This window comes from Ranitomeya imitator, chromosome 7 (assembly GCF_032444005.1).
Source record: "Ranitomeya imitator isolate aRanImi1 chromosome 7, aRanImi1.pri, whole genome shotgun sequence".
Classification (NCBI taxonomy): domain Eukaryota; kingdom Metazoa; phylum Chordata; class Amphibia; order Anura; family Dendrobatidae; genus Ranitomeya; species Ranitomeya imitator.
Genome location: NC_091288.1, coordinates 80,719,268 through 80,739,211, shown reverse-complemented (window position 1 = coordinate 80,739,211; position 19,944 = coordinate 80,719,268).

Genomic DNA, 19,944 nt, shown 5'->3' with positions numbered 1-19,944 from the left:
GGCAAAAGACCATATTGTCTGATTTCACATACTCCTGCACAGAATTTCTACTTCATATTAAATGGTGCAGGTTTTTGTTAGCAGTGCACAGGTTAAACTGTTCAGCTTAGAGTCTCTGAACCCTTCCTGCTTGGATGATCTCAGCTGTTCACTATTGGCCACTCCTTTCTCCAATGTATACTCGCCTCTGGCAATCTAGAAGTCGGTTGTTGGTAGAGGAGTTTGCAGCTTGATATTTCGGCTGTGTGCAAATCCTAATCCTCTCCTATTTATTTGTCCTTCCTTTTTTCTCCCGTGTACCCTAGTGTACCTCTCTGTTGTCTGTGAGTGCATATTTGCATATTTGGTATTTCATTTATGCCTGTAGATCCTCTCTTGTTAGTCTGGTTTGTGCATACACATACACCAAAACTCCAAACAGATATAGGGCTGATTCAGGAATTCAGCAAGGTACGTGGCCTCTGCGTCTTCACCATTGGAAGTATTCAAGTGAGCAGGCCTAGCTAGGGCACCCCTAGTGTTAGGGATAGTGAAAAAGCCACTGGTCCCGGGTATTCTGACAACAGAATTGTGACATTAATGCTGGTCCATGCTATTTTTTCTCCATCATGAGTCCTATTACTGCACTGGCTGGGCAACTGCAGAAACTCAGCATGGAGGTGGCAGATCTTCACTCTGTTGTTACACAACACTCAAGCACGGCTGGTCTGGAGACCGCTACTCCAAGGGAGCCTCAGATTGAGCCCGAGATCGCTTTGCTTGACAGGTACTCTGGGGGAGAACAAGTTTTTTGTGTTCAGCGATGCCGGTAAGCTATACTTTAAGTTATGTCCTCACTCCTCTGGAACTGAGGAGCAACAGGTGGGGATAGTAATTTTGCTCCTTCAGAGTGACTTTCAAGCCAGGGCATTTTCTCTTCCTTCCGACTCTCAGTTGCTCTGGAAATTTTTCAGGTGCTGGATCAAATATATGATAACCCTGACAGAGTCTTCCTGGCCGATTCTATGTTACTTCCACTCCACTCCAAGTTTCGAAGGTGGTCCACTGATACCAAACGGAATGACCCTATACTCTGTAGTCAGTTCTATCAAGGGTTATCTGTAAGGGTAAAGGATACCTTTGCCCTGCATGAGACTCCAGTCTCCCTTGAGGCGGCCATGTCTCTGGCCATTCTTGTGGACTGCCGTCTTCATCAGAAACATAAGGAGACATTCAAATTTGTGGGGGGCCTGTAGTCAAGGCAACCTGGATTGTAGGTAACTGAGGAACCCATGCAGTTGGGTGGGCGGCGTGTTCTGTTGGTCAAATGGTAGTTTGGCGTAAAAGAGGAGTGTGATTTTTCTGTGGTGGAAAGGATCATTTTGTGGGTGTTTGTCTTTCCATATCCCACTGTTAACAGCCACTGGAAAACTAAGGAGCCTCAGTTGCAGGGAGGTTGGCAACCCGGATGTACTTATTTCCTCCATTGGTAGATCTCAATTTTTTTCTACTGGCTGAGGTCCATTTTGGCAAAGATAAGGTGGACATTGCTGCCTTTTTGTACAGTGAGATGAGGTTTAATTTGATCAATGCTAGATTCTTCCAGGCTCATGGCCGCAAACAGCAAATATTGTCTATATCAATATCTGTTATCGCTATTGACTCAACACCCTTGAGCCAGGGGTATTTTATTCAGGTCTTTCATATATTGCATTTACAGATAAGTCCCATGCACTCTGAATTTATAGACTCTTGTGTGCTAGAGGGCTTGCCTTCTCCTGTGGCTCTTGGACCACCTTGGGTTATGCTTCATCACTCTGTGGTAGGCTAGCAGACTCGGGAGGTGGTGAAATGGAGCGAGTATTGCCAAGAACACTACTTGGGCACCCTGCTAGCCACAGTGGGAACCTAATCTCTGCGTGTATTCCTGTCTGATATCAGAGCTGTGTTTTCAGAACAGGGGTGACATGAACGTTCCAATATTGTCCTTATGATTGCGCTGTTAATCTTATTCCTGTGGCCAAGCTGCCGAAAAGCAGGTTATGCAATATCTCAGGTCCAGAGAGGCAGGTCATGAAGGACAATATTGCTGAAAGTGTGGCAAAAGGTCAAATCAGACCTTCTTCATGTCCCGTTGCTGTTGGGTTTTTCTTTGTAAAAAAAAAAAGACAGGGGTTACGCTCTTGCCTAGACTTTGGCGAATTCAATCGGATCACTGTCTGGGATCCATACTCTCTACTCTTTATAGCAGGCCATTTTAGTCAAATTGTCGGAGTCAAATTGTTTTCTAAACTGGATCTCAGGGGGGCATATAATCTCATTTGCATTAAGAAGGGGAATGAGTGAAAGATAGCATTCACTCATTATAGCATTCACTAGCATACGCCTTAGGGGCACTATGAAAACCTTGTGATGCCATTTGCGTTGACTAATGCTCCCACCATCTTCAACACTTTGTTAATTACATTCACCTGGCAGGTAGGTTTGTTGTGATCTATCTTGATGACATTATGATTTACTTGCCTGACCTCCAGTCAAATCAGATACATGTCAGACAGGTTCTTCAGATACTCAGTGACAATAAATTATTTGTCAAACCAGAGAAATGCATGTTCTCAGTTCAGGAGATTCTTTTTCTGGGTTACTTTTTATCATCCATCAGTTTTTGCAAGGATCCAGCGAAAGTCCAGGCGGGACTGGATTGGGATCATCCTGAGGACCTAAACGCTTTACGAAGTTTTTTGGGTTTCGCCAGCTACTACCAAAAGTTCATCCAAAACTTTTCAGATGTGGCCAAACCCCTGATGGATATGATCATGAAAGGGACAGACTTTTTTAAATGGCCAAGTCTGGCCCGGGAGGGTTTTGACACCTTGAAAAGATGTTTTGCAACTGTTCCAATCCTTATACAGCCTGACGTCATTCAGCCAATTATAGTAGAACTAGATGGTGGCCCGATTCTAACGTATCGGGTATTCTAGAATATGTAGGTAGTATATAGCACAGGCTACGTACTATATTGCACAGTGACATAGTATATAACACAACCGACGTAGGATATAACAGAGCTACGTAGTATGTAACACAGCATACGTAGTATATAGCAGAGCTACGTAGTATATAACACAGCCACATAGTATATAACATAGCCACATAGTGTATTGCACAGGCACGTAGTATATTGGTCAGCCACGTAGTATATAGCAGAGCCACGTAGTATATAACATAGCCACGTCGTATATCGTAGTATATTGCACAGCCACGTAGTATATAACAGAGCCATGTAGTATATTGCACAGTCGACGTAGTATATATCAGAACCGACACAGCCACATAGTATATTGCACAGCTACGTAGTATATAGCACAGAGCACGTAGTATATTGGACAGTCACGTTGTATATTGCACAGTCACATTTTATATTGCCCAGCGACATAGTATATAGCATAGAGATGTAGTATATACCAGAGCCCACGCAGTATGTAACACAGCCCACATAGTATATAGCAATGTGGGCACTATATGCATGTTTAAAAAAGACTTAAAATAAAAAATAAACATATACTCACCTTCCGAGGGCCCCTTGAAGTCCTGGTGCCTGTGTGCGGTGCACGCGGCAGCTTCCGGTCCCAGGGTTGGTATCAGTGCAGGACCTGTGATGACGTCGCATGGCAGGTCCTTCTCGCATAGCATCCTTGGCAGCGGAACATGCCGCTTGCACCGCCGAGTACAGTGCGCCACGTCGGAGGGTGAGAATAACCTTTTTTTTATTATTATTATTTTTAACATTAGATCGTTTTATTATTGATGCTGCATACGCAGCATCAATAGTAAAAAGTTGGTCACACAGGGCTAATAGCTGCATTAATGGAGTGCGTTACACAGCGGCATAACGCAGTCCATTTGCGCTGCCATTAACCCTGTGTGAGCGCTGATTGGAGGGGAGTACGGAGCGGGCACTGACTGTGGGGAGTAAGGAGTAGCCATTTTGCCGCCGGACTGTGCCCGTCGCTGATTGGTCATGGCTGTTTTGCCACGACCAATCAGCGACTTGGATTTCCATGACAGACAGAGGCCGCGACCAATGAATATTCGTGACAGACAGACAGAAAGACAGACAGACGGAAGTGACCCTTAGACAATTATATAGTAGATTTGATGAGTCTGAAGTGGTGGTGAGGGCTGAACTATCGCAGGGTGCATTAGTAAATGGTGTCTGTGTGCATATTTTTCTAAGAAACTATCATCCGCAGAGAAAAACTATGACATTGGTAACAGGGAACTCTTGGAAATTAAGTGGGCTTTATAAGAGTGGCTTCATTTTCTGGAAGAGGCAGTTCATCCTGTCATGGTAATCACTGATCATAAAAATCTTTTATATATAGAATCTGGTAAGTGTCTGATGCCCAGACAGGCAAGGTGTTCTTTGTTCTTCACCTTGAGAAAGAGGTTGAAAAGGGTCAGGGGGACTCCCCTACTGCCTGTCCTTTAGGTAAGCTGTTATTACCTGTGAATCTTCATCTTAAAGTTATAAATAAACATCATGATTTGGTCTTAGCCGAACACTCTAGTAGTAAAGCAACCACAGATCTCCTTACCCTGTGTTTTCGGTGGTCTATTGTGCATCAGGATGTTTGGGAGTATGTAGCTGCCTGTAGTGTATGTGTGCGTTCTAAGGCCCCTCATACTCATCCGTCTGGGTCTCCTCAGCGACTGGCGAATCCCAGTACACTTTGGCCTCATTTGTCAGTAGATTTCATTACTGATTTACCCTTATCTGCAGGTAATACAGTTATTTTAGTGGTAGTGGACAGATTCAGCAAGATGTCTCATTTCACTGCATTATCCACCTTACCGAACGCCAAGACCTTTGTGGAAATTTTCAAAGATGTCTTGAAATTGCATGGGATTCCTACCGATATTATTTTTGATCGGGGGCTTCCATTTATTTCTAAATTTTGGAAAGTGTTTTGCGCTCAATTGGGGATCTATCTGTCCTTTTCCTCAGCCTTTCATCCATAGTCCAATGTGATTGTCCTCGAGAAATATTAAGTTAAAGGTCCTTTTCTGGAGACTAGGTCCCAGGTTCATCGGTCCTTATAAGATTGTCTGTCATCAATCCTGTAGCACTCCGTCTTGCTCTGCCATCTACTTTTATTATTTATAATGAGTTTCACTGGTCTCACCACCACCTCCATCTCAGGCCATTGTTTATTGGCATTTGGAGTTTAGATTGCCAAGATTGTAGATTAGCTTGTCGGTTTCTTCAGTATCTGGTACACTGGAAGGGTTACGGTCCTGAAGAGAGGATGCTACAGATTCTTTCTTCCCTCGGCATCAAAGGCCTTGCCTTGTCCTGTATTGCCTCATACCTTTCCGACCACACATTTAGCGTTTCCCATTCCCACACTACCTCCTCACCCCGCCCCCTCTCTGTTGGAGTCCCTCAAGGCTCTGTCCTAGGGCCTCTACTTTTTTCCATCTATACCCTTGGCCTAGGACAACTCATAAAGTCCCATGGCTTCCAGTACCACCTATATGCGGACGACACTCAGATCTGCCTCTCTGGCTCAGATGTCGCCTCTCTTCTGTCCAGAATCTCGGAGTGTCTGTCAGACATATCCTCCTTCTTCAACTCTCGCTTCCTAAAACTCAATGTAGACAAAACCGAACTCATCATCTTTTCCCATCTCACGTATCCCCCCTACCTGAACTATCTATTTTAGTAAACGGCATCACGCTCTCTCCCGCACCTGAAATCCACTGCCTCGGAGTAACTCTCGATTCTGCCCTGTCCTTCAAACCGCACGTCCAAACCCTTGCCATCTCCTGTAGCCTCCAATTCAAAAACATTGCCAGAATCCGTCCCTTCCTTAGCCCCCAATTTACTAAAACTGTTGTGCATGCCCTCATCATCTCCCGCCTCGATTACTGCAACACCCTCCTCTGTGGCCTCCCCGCTAACTCCCTTGCACCACTCCAGTCTGTCCTTAACTCTGCTGCTCAGCTAATCCACCTCTCTCCTCGCTACTCCCCTGCTTCACCCCTCTGCAAATCCCTCCACTGGCTCCCAATTCCCCAACGAATCTAGTTCAAACTACTAACACTGATCTACAAAGCCATCCACAACCTGTCCCCTCCCTATATCTCTGAACTAATCTCCCACTATTTTCCCTCACGTAATCTTCGATCCTCCCAAGACCTCTTACTCTCCCCCACACTTATTCGTTCCTCACACAACTGCCTCCAAGATTTCTCTCGAATATCCCCCATCCTCTGGAAATCCACGCCTCAACATGTCTGATTATCCACCACCCTCGGATCCTTCAGACGGAGCCAGAAAACCCATCTCTTCAGGAAAGCCTACAGCCTGCAATAACCATTCTGCCGCCTCACCAACCGCCCGAGCTGCCGCCACGTCACCGACCACCCGAGCTGCCGCCACGTCGCCGACCACCTGAGCTGCTGCCATGACCACCCGAGCTGCCACCTCACCACCACCAGTGCTGCAGCACACCAACCTCCTGTCTCTTCCCTATTACCCTGAAGAATGTAAGTCCGCAAGGACAGGGTCCTCTCCCCTCTGTACCAGTCTGTCACCGTAAATTTGTTTGCTGTTAACAATATCTATAACCCTGTATGTAACCCCTTTTCACATGTACAGCACCATGGAATTAATGGTGCTATATAAATAATAATAATAATGTGGGCATTGCATCTGACGTACATCCAATCAGGCTAATCCGGTCTTTTTACGTGGCACATCATGATAGAGCCGGCCCTGAGATTCAGGGGTGTCCATCTTAGAAGAAGGGGTACTGTCACAGGTTTACCGTGACAGAGAAGGGTCAGACGACCGCAGCGTCTGATTTCATATACTCCTGCACTGATTAGAAGCAGTTCTCTTTCATATTAAATGGTGCAGGTTTCTGTTAGCAGTGCAAGGTTAAACTGTCCATCTTAGAGTCTCTGCATGGGTGTGGAGAGCAATGAATATTCAATTCTCTTTAGCATCCTGGTTTGATTGGCCCCGTCCTGGTATGCATTGCCCCATCCTTATCCTGGTATGGTTGGTCCCCACCCCCATCCTGGCATGCATGGCCCAGTCAGACAACTTACCATTAAACTTACCTTCCCGCCACTCCCTCGCATCGTACTGCTTCGTTGCCAGCAGCTGCTTTATGCTTGTAAGCAGCACATGGCAGGGAAGTCACCCATGGGAGTGGAGTGAGGTGAATATTCATTTCTCTTAAGTAGCAGCACACATTACCGCCCGGCAGCTGCAGGAAGGCTCTGGCTGACACTGTGCGCGCTACTGAAGAGCAAATAATACTCACTGCTCTCTGCGCACACAGTCGTGGCGTGCAGAACAGTGAGTATTCCGGCAGCTGCCCTTCAGCTGGCAAGCAGCTCATTCAATTCCTGCCATGAGCTGCTTACAAGCATAAAACAGCTGTTGGCAACGGAGCAGGATGCTGCGAGGGAGCGCCAGGAAGATAAGTGTAATGTTTTGGGGTTTTTTTATGTTTCCTGATGGGGCCATGTATACCAGGATGGGAGTGAGGGCTGCATGGTGTCCCAGATCGACATCAATTGACAGTCATTTTGTATTTCTTCCATTTTCTTACTATTGCACCAACAATTGTCTACTTCTCACCCAGCGTCTTACTTATGGTTTTGTAGATCATTCCAGCTTCAGCTATGATCTGTCCCTGACATCCTTAGAAAGATCTTTGGTCTTGCCCATGTTGTAGAGGTTAGAGTCTGACTGACTAATTAAGACTGTGGACAGGAGTCTTTAATAAAGGTGACTATGTAAGACAGCTGTCTTTAATGCAGGTAACGAGTTGATTAGGAGTGTTTAAATGGCCTTTAGGAGCCAGAACTCTTAATGGATAGTAGGGGAACAAATACTTATTTCTCACTGCAAAATGCAAATAAATTTATATAATGTATACAATGTGATTTTCTGGATTTTATTTTTTATATTTTATCTCTCAATGTTGAAATTAACCTACCCTTAAAATTATAGTCTGCTCATGTCTTAGTGGGAAAACTTACAAAATCAGCAAGGGATTAAATAATTATATATATCCTGGTACAGTCACTGCACTGCCAACTCCACAATAACAAAGGGGAACTATTAGCTTGTGCCAGTCATTACACTGGCTACCCATTCGCTACAGGGTCCAGTATAAACTCATCTCTCTCACCCACAAAGCTCTCCACAGTTCTGCACCGCCTTATATCTCCTCTCTCATCTCCGTCTATCGCCCTACACGTGCCCTCCTTTCTACAAATGACCGAAGACTAACATCCCCCGTAATCCAAACCTCGCACCTCCGTCTCCAAGACTTCTCTCGTGCTGCACCAGCTCTCTGGAATGCACTTCCCCAGACGATCAGACTGATACCTAGCCCCGACCTATTCAAGCGCGCTTTGAAAACCCATCTCTTTAAACAAGCCTACCACATGAACTACTCAGTAAACTAACTTTGTCCTGTTCCCTACTTCCAAATATTATCTGCATGTGAATTTGCACCCTACTATTCATCTGTCTCCACACCCTCCATGCACATGATAACTGCACTTGATACTTGACTATTGCACTTAAACACACGGGCTGATGACCGGATCATGCAGCTTTATATGAAAATCCCTATTTATTATAATTGCCAGACCTGAAATAACAAGCACTTTTCACCTATTGTGTCCTCCCATTTCCTTGTAGATTGTAAGTTTGGGAGCAGGGACCTCACCCCTAATGTCACTGTTTAAATTTTTAAATTGTCTTAACTTTTACTGAATTTATTGTCTGTACATGTCCCCGCTTAATTGTAAAGTGCTGTGGAATATGTTGGCGCTATATAAATAAAAATTATTATTATTATTATTATTATTATTATTATTATTAGCTGCTAACACCAATCATTTATACATGCTGATTGGACACCCCATAGAGGGGAGCGTGTGACTTCAGGGGTGTGGTTTACAGAGCTATTCAATTTTATTTATTGAAAGGTAGGCACTATTTATAAAAAATCTACAGGGATGATATAGAATGGGAACAAAAATATACAGTATATACAATTGCATAGAATAAAAGAGATAACAAAAGAAAATTACTGAACCTGTGTCATGGGAATGGCTCAGAGCTTAGCAGATGGATGTACTCTTTAGGAAAATGGACAGAACCGACAGTAAGCTGTACTTTCCAGGGCTGGCAAAATACACAGACATAAATTTAGCTTTTTATTAGATCAAAGCTATGTCCACAGCCTCCCCTTAATGAGCTCATGTGGGTACTGGTTGTATGATGTTCTAGATTTTTTAGAAGGTTTTAAAATTCCATCTTTCAGAATATCTTCACCCCTAGTAGTCCCAGGCAGTAGATATTGTTGTCATGTTCCCTATTGTTATTTTACATTTCTATAGAAATGAAACATTGCATGGATGGCATCATCCATTGGGCCAATAGTAAGTTGGAGGGATTAGAATGGCCTTACGGTGATGTGAGTCAATGCGTTATGCTTGTCCCTTTGCTACAACACTGAAAATATATTTCCCATAAATATTGGATTAATGCAAACCCCAATATTCATCACTGACCACTAGCTGCAAAAGGTCTACACTCAGTGCTTTGAACAGAGAAAAATCTTGACAGGGAAGTGTACTTTTCTGCCTCTACGTAAACGAATCTCAGTCCTGGTGGCTTTTTCCAAGACCAGATTTCCCATTGTAAATACCAGGTCACTACAGGATATCTCTACTTCTATGGAGGTTTCAGCTCTCTCTCACTTGCCAAGTTATAATTACTTTCTCACTTCCCTGGTTATAATATATACCATATGTTTGTTGTGATGTCCTACTTCAATGGTTGTTGAAGTGTCAGCTCTTTTTCACTTTCCCAGTTATATTAATATTTATATGTCATTGAAATACTCTAAATGTTTTTCTTAAGTTAAGCGTCCTCAAATAGTAGGTACCAGTGTTTTGCTAAATCCCTCTTAATTTATACATCTTGTTCAGGGTTTTCAACACAACAACATCAGGCCTCGTGTTACTTGTTCTACTGTGAGCAGCCTGAATGACCTAAACATGCTACCATGACCTCCAGCATCTCCAGACTTGTCTCCCATGGTGCACATCTGGGTCATCATTGGTCAAAAATTGTAAAAGGAGCTGACAGCAGCGGATCTTGATGATTCTTCCAAGTACATTCAGCAAGGCAGAGCGTTCCTCAGACAACCATTAATAACTTTAATGATACCAGCTGAAGCATGTACAGTAACTGCAGGCATTTCTGCACATGGCGCTCATACTCAATACTGAATATATCAAGAGGTTTTGAAAGTGTAGTTTCCATTTTTCCATCATTTGCAAATCATTACATGTCTATCCATCCTGTGATTTCCATAATTGCATGACTTTTCCTTCTTTGTATTGCAATTTTTATGTTGTGGAATGTATTTAAAAGTTTAGTTATTCTTTAATAAAGTTCTGTCTCAACATCCGCAATCAGATTGATTATGATGAGTTTTCTTTATATGTCAATGTATGGAAAGAGAAATTCATCCACTACTGTGATCGCATGTCAAGACACCTAGATGATGAGGAGTATGGAGATTCTATCCTGTTGGTAAAACTAGTCCTCCATTTAATTTATAGATAAAAAATGTTATTGTTTATGCCTTGGGCTTGTTAGCAGGTTCTACTAGGTGCTACTAGTCTTCAGCATTCTTGTCCCTTTGCTTGCCAAATAGATAAGGTCGGAGGTTGAAAATTGAATCCTTCATGCTCTTGGTCATGGTTTTGAGAAAGAAACTGATGTAGATGTGTATAATAAACTATAAATGACAAACTAGGCGATAGCTCAAAACTATATTATCACTCGAGCAGAGATAACGAGTGCTACAGTGCTCTCCAATACCCCTGGAGCAATTAAAAATGAGAAAAAATAAATATACTGGCACCCAAGAAACCTCTAAGTGTCAGAATGGTTTAAATTACCAGAGAAAAAATATATTCTCATAAATAAAGCATTAAATTGCTATGATTTAATTTAGTAATACAAATAAAAATTTGAATTAATGACATATATAGTTGTTATGCTCACCTGGTGAGGTGAGTCCTCTAATCCACAGGTCCACGTGGACACACGGACTCTGAGTATTGGTGCATCAAGCAGGAAGGTATGTGGAAGCGAGGACTTGGCCCACTCTGGAATCCCAGGAGCAACAGGGTGAATGCAGTGAAAAATAGCAGGGATGGAAGAAAACTGAAGCACAGTATGTGGAGCACACCAATCAGAAGTCTAGAGTCTCAATCCCAAGACACAGGTGTGTGCTAATGGGCCTTTAATGGGATTAGGCCACGCCGGGCAACCTGCAAAATCCAACGTGGAGTACAACAGAGGGCAGAGGAGCGAGGCGAAGGAAGCAGGGCCCGGGATGCCCAAGACAGGTGTGTAACAATAATAATGAAACAAAACCTGGGGAATTAAGTAGTAGATGGGAGAAGGGAGGTAAGAACATTTCTAAAACAATCCACAGTGAGGAGATTGGAACAAAACAAAATCCTCTAAACTGCATGCTCGCAAACGCCAGAAGCCTGACAAACAAGATGGAAGAACTAGAAGCAGAAATATCTACAGGTAACTTTGACATAGTGGGAATAACCGAGACATGGTTAGATGAAAGCTATGACTGGGCAGTTAACTTACAGGGTTACAGTCTGTTTAGAAAGGATCGTAAAAATCGGAGAGGAGGAGGGGTTTGTCTCTATGTAAAATCTTGTCTAAAGTCCACTTTAAGGGAGGATATTAGCGAAGGGAATGAGGATGTCGAGTCCATATGGGTTGAAATTCATGGAGGGAAAAATGGTAACAAAATTCTCATTGGGGTCTGTTACAAACCCCCAAATATAACAGAAAGCATGGAAAGTCTACTTCTAAAGCAGATAGATGAAGCTGCAACCCATAATGAGGTCCTGGTTATGGGGGACTTTAACTACCCGGATATTAACTGGGAAACAGAAACCTGTGAAACCCATAAAGGCAACAGGTTTCTGCTAATAACCAAGAAAAATTATCTTTCACAATTGGTGCAGAATCCAACCAGAGGAGCAGCACTTTTAGACCTAATACTATCTAATAGACCTGACAGAATAACAAATCTGCAGGTGATTGGGCATCTAGGAAATAGCGACCACAATATTGTACAGTTTCACCTGTCTTTCACTAGGGGGACTTGTCAGGGAGTCACAAAAACATTGAACTTTAGGAAGGCAAAGTTTGAACAGCTTAGAGATGCCCTTAATCTGGTAGACTGGGACAATATCCTCAGAAATGAGAATACAGATAATAAATGGGAAATGTTTAAGAACATCCTAAATAGGCAGTGTAAGCGGTTTATACCTTGTGGGAATAAAAGGACTAGAAATAGGAAAAACCCAATGTGGCTAAACAAAGAAGTAAGACAGGCAATTAACAGTAAAAAGAAAGCATTTGCACTACTAAAGCAGGATGGCACCATTGAAGCTCTAAAAAACTATAGGGAGAAAAATACTTTATCTAAAAAACTAATTAAAGTTGCCAAAAAGGAAACAGAGAAGCACATTGCTAAGGAGAGTAAAACTAATCCCAAACTGTTCTTCAACTATATCAATAGTAAAAGAATAAAAACTGAAAATGTAGGCCCCTTAAAAAATAGTGAGGAAAGAATGGTTGTAAATGACGAGGAAAAAGCTAACATATTAAACACCTTCTTCTCCACGGTATTCACGGTGGAAAATGAAATGCTAGGTGAAATCCCAAGAAACAATGAAAACCCTATATTAAGGGTCACCAATCTAACCCAAGAAGAGGTGCAAAACCGGCTAAATAAGATTAAAATAGATAAATCTCCGGGTCCGGATGGCATACACCCACGAGTACTAAGAGAACTAAGTAATGTAATAGATAAACCATTATTTCTTATTTTTAGTGACTCTATAGCGACAGGGTCTGTTCCGCAGGACTGGCGCATAGCAAATGTGGTGCCAATATTCAAAAAGGGCTCTAAAAGTGAACCTGGAAATTATAGGCCAGTAAGTCTAACCTCTATTGTTGGTAAAATATTTGAAGGGTTTCTGAGAGATGTTATTCTGGATTATCTCAATGAGAATAACTCTTTAACTCCATATCAGCATGGGTTTATGAGAAATCGCTCCTGTCAAACCAATCTAATCAGTTTTTATGAAGAGGTAAGCTATAGACTGGACCACGGTGAGTCATTGGACGTGGTATATCTCGATTTTTCCAAAGCGTTTGATACCGTGCCGCACAAGAGGTTGGTACACAAAATGAGAATGCTTGGTCTGGGGGAAAATGTGTGTAAATGGGTTAGTAACTGGCTTAGTGATAGAAAGCAGAGGGTGGTTATAAATGGTATAGTCTCTAACTGGGTCGCTGTGACCAGTGGGGTACCGCAGGGGTCAGTATTGGGACCTGTTCTCTTCAACATATTCATTAATGATCTGGTAGAAGGTTTACACAGTAAAATATCGATATTTGCAGATGATACAAAACTATGTAAAGCAGTTAATACAAGAGAAGATAGTATTCTGCTACAGATGGATCTGGATAAGTTGGAAACTTGGGCTGAAAGGTGGCAGATGAGGTTTAACAATGATAAATGTAAGGTTATACACATGGGAAGAGGGAATCAATATCACCATTACACACTGAACGGGAAACCACTGGGTAAATCTGACAGGGAGAAGGACTTGGGGATCCTAGTTAATGATAAACTTACCTGGAGCAGCCAGTGCCAGGCAGCAGCTGCCAAGGCAAACAGGATCATGGGGTGCATTAAAAGAGGTCTGGATACACATGATGAGAGCATTATACTGCCTCTGTACAAATCCCTAGTTAGACCGCACATGGAGTACTGTGTCCAGTTTTGGGCACCAGTGCTCAGGAAGGATATAATGGAACTAGAGAGAGTACAAAGGAGGGCAACAAAATTAATAAAGGGGATGGGAGAACTACAATACCCAGATAGATTAGCGAAATTAGGATTATTTAGTCTAGAAAAAAGACGACTGAGGGGCGATCTAATAACCATGTATAAGTATATAAGGGGACAATACAAATATCTCGCTGAGGATCTGTTTATACCAAGGAAGGTGACGGGCACAAGGGGGCATTCTTTGCGTCTGGAGGAGAGAAGGTTTTTCCACCAACATAGAAGAGGATTCTTTACTGTTAGGGCAGTGAGAATCTGGAATTGCTTGCCTGAGGAGGTGGTGATGGCGAACTCAGTCGAGGGGTTCAAGAGAGGCCTGGATGTCTTCCTGGAGCAGAACAATATTGTATCATACAATTATTAGGTTCTGTAGAAGGACGTAGATCTGGGGATTTATTATGATGGAATATAGGCTGAACTGGATGGACAAATGTCTTTTTTCGGCCTTACTAACTATGTTACTATGTTACTATGTATGTTACTATGTGTAGGTGTATAAATGAGGCCCTCCCAATGAACACTTTAATTTATTAGAATGGGTGCTGACCACTAAAAGAACAAAAACCTAAAACATGCATTGGCGTGAACAAAGTGTCTCGTGGAGAAACAAAATTTTACAACTGTATAAGTATCCTTACATCCATACTATCAATAATACTTATGCTTTTTTTTTTAGTTTGTCTCTCAACAAAGTGATTTGTTAAAACCAAGGCATTTGTTTGGTGGGAGAGAGTCAGTTCCCCTTCTAATTAATGAAAAAAGTTGAATTCTTTGGGCCCCACACATATACAACTATATATCCCCTGGATTCTGATTTTTTTTTCATTATTTTCATTATTATATATGTCTTTATTTGTATTTTTAGTTGCATTGATTTATTCAATTAAGGCAATATACAGAAATTGAGTGATGTATTTATAAGAAAACATTTTTGTTATTCTTCTTAGTCTATTGTATTTATCTCAAATTATTTTTTAAAGGGAACCTGTCACCCCGAAAATCGCGGGTGAGGTAAGCCCACCGGCATCAGGGGCTTATCTACAGCATTCTGTAATGCTGTAGATAAGCCCCCGATGTTACCTGAAAGAGGAGAAAAAGACGTTATATTATACTCACCCAGGGGCGGTCCCGCTGATGGTCAGGTCAGATGGGTGTCTCCGGTCCGCTGCGGCACCTCCTATCTTCTTTCCATGACGTCCTCTTCTGATCTTCAGCCACGGCTCCGGCGCAGGCGTACTTTGCTCTGCCCTGTTGAGGGCAGACAAAGTACTGCAGTGCGCAGGCGCCGGGCCTCTGACCTTTCCGGCGCCTGCGCACTGCCGTACTATCCGTGGCTGAAGATCAGAAGAGGACGTCATGGAAAGAAGATGGGAGGTGCCGCAGCGGACCAGAGACGCCCATCTGACCTGACCAGCAGCGGGACCGCCCCTGGGTGAGTATAATATAACGTCTTTTTCTCCTCTTTCAGGTAACATCGGGGGCTTATCTACAGCATTACAGAATGCTGTAGATAAGCCCCTGATGCCGGTGGGCTTACCTCACCCGCGATTTTCGGGGTGACAGGTTCCCTTTAAGCTATTACTATTCTGACACTGAGAGTTTTTTTAAGTGCAGGTATATTTTTTCCTTTTCACACTTTTTAGTTTTTGCTGTAGGTAGATTACATATATGACATAATAACTCCGTATAGTCTTCAAAGTTATGGGCGCTTCAAGACAGGTACAGCCAGAAAACAATAGGAAAATCAAATTGGAAATAATAAGCTCAGACTGATAATAGGCTCAGGGAAACGTTTAATACATACTGAACCAAAGCGCCAGGCAATTAATTAGAAATTGTCCATGTAAGGCAGGAATAAGAACACTACAGTCATCATTTCACATTGTGGAGCAGATTCAACATGAATTCCCTTTTCTTGTATTTTACTTGCACATTATACACAACTCGCCAAAAATCATTACTGTAGGTAGATGGAAGAGACTATAGAAGATGCATAACTTACAATTATAAGCAAGCAGCAAGCAAAACGGGAGAAGAAAGAAGAGCTAAGATAAGATTTTTAAAAAAAAAATCAGGTTCATTTTTATTAAACAAGCTTTTTGTAGTTTACAACACATACAATGATGCATTTAACTAGAAAGATGAAAAATTACAAAACATATGCCTGCCTTTTACATATATCATCATACCCTATTAATAGAAGGTTGTCAGTGCTTTTTTTACCTTAAATTAGCACCGTTAATTATTATTATCAGATCATGAAAATTATATCTGATCAGGATACCTGAGGAATAGGGATGAGCAGTTACTCCCAACAGTGGTTTTAAGAAATTAGTTTATGGAGAGTAAGAACTGATCCATAGCTCAATATTGGAGCAGCACTATCGATGGGAGACCCGGCACATCTATCCATTGCAACCAAATCTTATAAAACCTATGAAATGTGTTTCTTTTCAGATACACGCCTCTTTCCAAATATATTATATTGTTCATTTTGTTCTTAGATTCTCTAACAGTCGGGGGGCGGCATACAGCCAGTGGTAGTCTAACAATTTTCTAGCTTGGCATATTATACGTGAGATACCCAGGGTTATTGGAGAATTTGGATCTGTCCCTTCTTTCTGAAGACCCAGGATACACCTTAACGGATTTGGTTGTATCTGGATGTTATAAACGTACTTCACAAGGTCGGAAATATCCCTCCAGTCATTTTCGATGCTCCCACATCATATGCATAAGAGGTGCATCTCCCTGACCACATCTAGGACATGTTGCATCTTTTCTTACTCCTATTTTATACAGCATGACTAGGTGTTCTATAGACCCTGTGTAGGAGAAAAAGCTGGGACAACCTCTGTCCCTCAAACGTCCAGCCTAGGGATTTGTTCCAGAATATCTATCTAGTGGACATATCTTTGATATTTCAAATAAATATTAATGATACTTGCATATGTTGCCTGCAGGTAGTCCTCCTCGCCCAGTATGTGCAAAAGTTTTAAACTGTTTGAAATACTTACTTCTCCCTGTTCCTCCACATCAACAGTCTCTGCCGCATCTTATGGCCGGCGTCACACTTGCGAGTTTTACGGACGTAAGAGCGCAGAAACTACGTCCGTAAAACTCGCAAAAAATACGGCACAATTATTCTCTATGCCCCTGCTCCTATCTGCCGTATTTTACTGATCAGTATTATACGGCTTTCTATGGCCGTAGAAAATCGCAGCATGCTGCGTTTGTCACCGTATTGCGCAAATAAAACGCCAATGAAAGTCTATGGAAGCCCCAAAAATACGGATTACACACGGACCAGCAGTGTGACTTGCGAGAAATACGCAGCGCTGTTACAGAGAAAAGACGGCAATTCAGTGCGGTGTACAGTAAAATCACACTGACAGCTTACAGTAGAATAGGTAGAATAAATGTGGACACATAGAATAGGTATATAATATATATATATGTCAGTGAGACACATATATGTATATATATTATTACTTCATACAGCCGCGATATAGCAAAAAAAAAAAAAATTCAATTACCGGCTTTTGCTTTCTCCTTCCTAAACCCGACATGATATGAGACATGGTTTACATACAGTAAACCATCTCATATCACCATTTTTTTTGCATAATCCACACTACTAATGTTAGTAGTGTGTATCTGCAAAATTTGGCCGTTCTAGCTCTTAAAATAAAGGGTTAAATGGCGGAAAAAATTGGCGTGGGCTCCCGCGCAATTTCCTCCGCCAGAGTAGTAAAGCCAGTGACTGAGGGCAGATATTAATAGCCTGGAGAGGGTCCATGGTTATTGCCCCCCCCCCTGGCTAAAAACATCTGCCCCCAGCCACCCCAGAAAAGGCACATCTGGAAGATGCGCCTATTCTGGCACTTGGCCACTCTCTTCCCATTCCCGTGTAGCGGTGGGATATGGGGTAATGAAGGGTTGATGTCACCTTGCTATTGTAAGGTGACATTAAGCCTAATTAATAATGGAGAGGCGTCAATTATGACACCTATCCATTATTAATCCAATTGAATGAAAGGGTTAAAAAAAACACACACACATTATTAAAAATTATTTTAATGAAATAAAAACAAAGGTTGTTGTAATATTTTATTTAACGCCCAATCCAATCACTGAAGACCCTCGTTCTGGAAAAGAAAAAAACATAATAAACCAACAATATACTTACCTTCCGCAGATCTGTAAAGTCCAACGATGTAAATCCTTCTGAAGGGGTTAAAACATTTTGCAGCAAGGAGTTCCGCTAATGCAGGCTGCTCCTTGCTGCAAAACCCCAGGGAATGAAGCTAAATATAGGTCAATGATCTATATTTAGCTTCATTTGCGGTGAGGCGCCCTCTGCTGGCTGTTCATAGATCGTGGGAACTTTCCTAGAAAGCCTGGGAGCTTCATTCCCCGGGGTTTTGCAGCAAGGAGCAGTCTGCATTAGCGGAACTCCTTGCTGCAAAATGTTTTAACCCCTTCAGAAGGATTTACATCGTTGGACTTTACAGATCTGCGGAAGGTAAGTATATTGTTGGTTTATTATGTTTTTTCTTTTCCAGAACGAGGGTCTTCAGTGATTGGATTGGGCGTTAAATAAAATATTACAACAACCTTTGTTTTTATTTCATTAAAATAATTTTTAATAATGTGTGTGTTTTTTTTTAACCCTTTCATTCAATTGGATTAATAATGGATAGGTGTCATAATTGACGCCTCTCCATTATTAATTAGGCTTAATGTCACCTTACAATAGCAAGGTGACATTAACCCTTCATTACCCCATATCCCACCGCTACACGGGAATGGGAAGAGAGTGGCCAAGTGCCAGAATAGGCGCATCTTCCAGATGTGCCTTTTCTGGGGTGGCTGGGGGCAGATGTTTTTAGCCAGGGGGGGGGGGCAATAACCATGGACCCTCTCCAGGCTATTAATATCTGCCCTCAGTCACTGGCTTTACTACTCTGGCGGAGAAAATTGCGCGGGAGCCCACGCCAATTTTTTCCGCCATTTAACCCTTTATTTTAAGAGCTAGAACGGCCAAATTTTGCAGATACACACTACTAACATTAGTAGTGTGGATTATGCAAAAAAATGGTGATATGAGATGGTTTACTGTATGTAAACCATGTCTCATATCATGTCGGGTTTAGGAAGGAGAAAGCAAAAGCCGGTAATTGAATTACCGGCTTTTTGCTATCTCGCGCTGTATGAAGGAATAATATATATATATATATGTGTCTACTGATTATATATATATATATATATATATATATATATATATATGTTTTTATTTTTTTTTTAACACATGGATCCCTTGTATAGGCGTATGTCGGTTTGGCAAACCTGCGATAAAAACACGCAGTACGGCTGCCATACGGATTACATACGGAGGATGCCATGCGCAAAAAACGGTGACACACCCTGCCTACGGAGGAGCTACGGACCACTATTTTCGGGACTTTTCAGCGTATTACGGCCGTAATATACGGACCGTATTTGCATACGCTGAGTGTGAAGCCGGCCTATGACTCTCTGTTTTCTGCTGAGCACTGCAGAGAATCATAAGACGCTAAGGGGACCGGAGCTGCAGGCAGCAAGGATCGAGGAGAGGTATTTGATTATTTTTTTATGTATGGAGCATTATATGGAGCCCTTTCTGTATGGAGCAATATAGGGGGCCCATTATATACAGAGCATTATATGGGGCCATTCTGTATGGAGCAATATAGGGGGCCCATTCTGTATGGAGCATTATACGGGGCCCATTCTGTATGGAGCATTACATAGGGTCCATTCTGTATCGAGCAATATATGGGGCCCATTCTGTATGGAGCATTATATGGAGCCCATTCTGTATGGAGCAATATAGGGAGCCCATCCTGTATAGAGCATTATATGGGGCTAATTCTGTATGGAGCATTATATGAGGTCCATTATGTATGGAGCAATATAG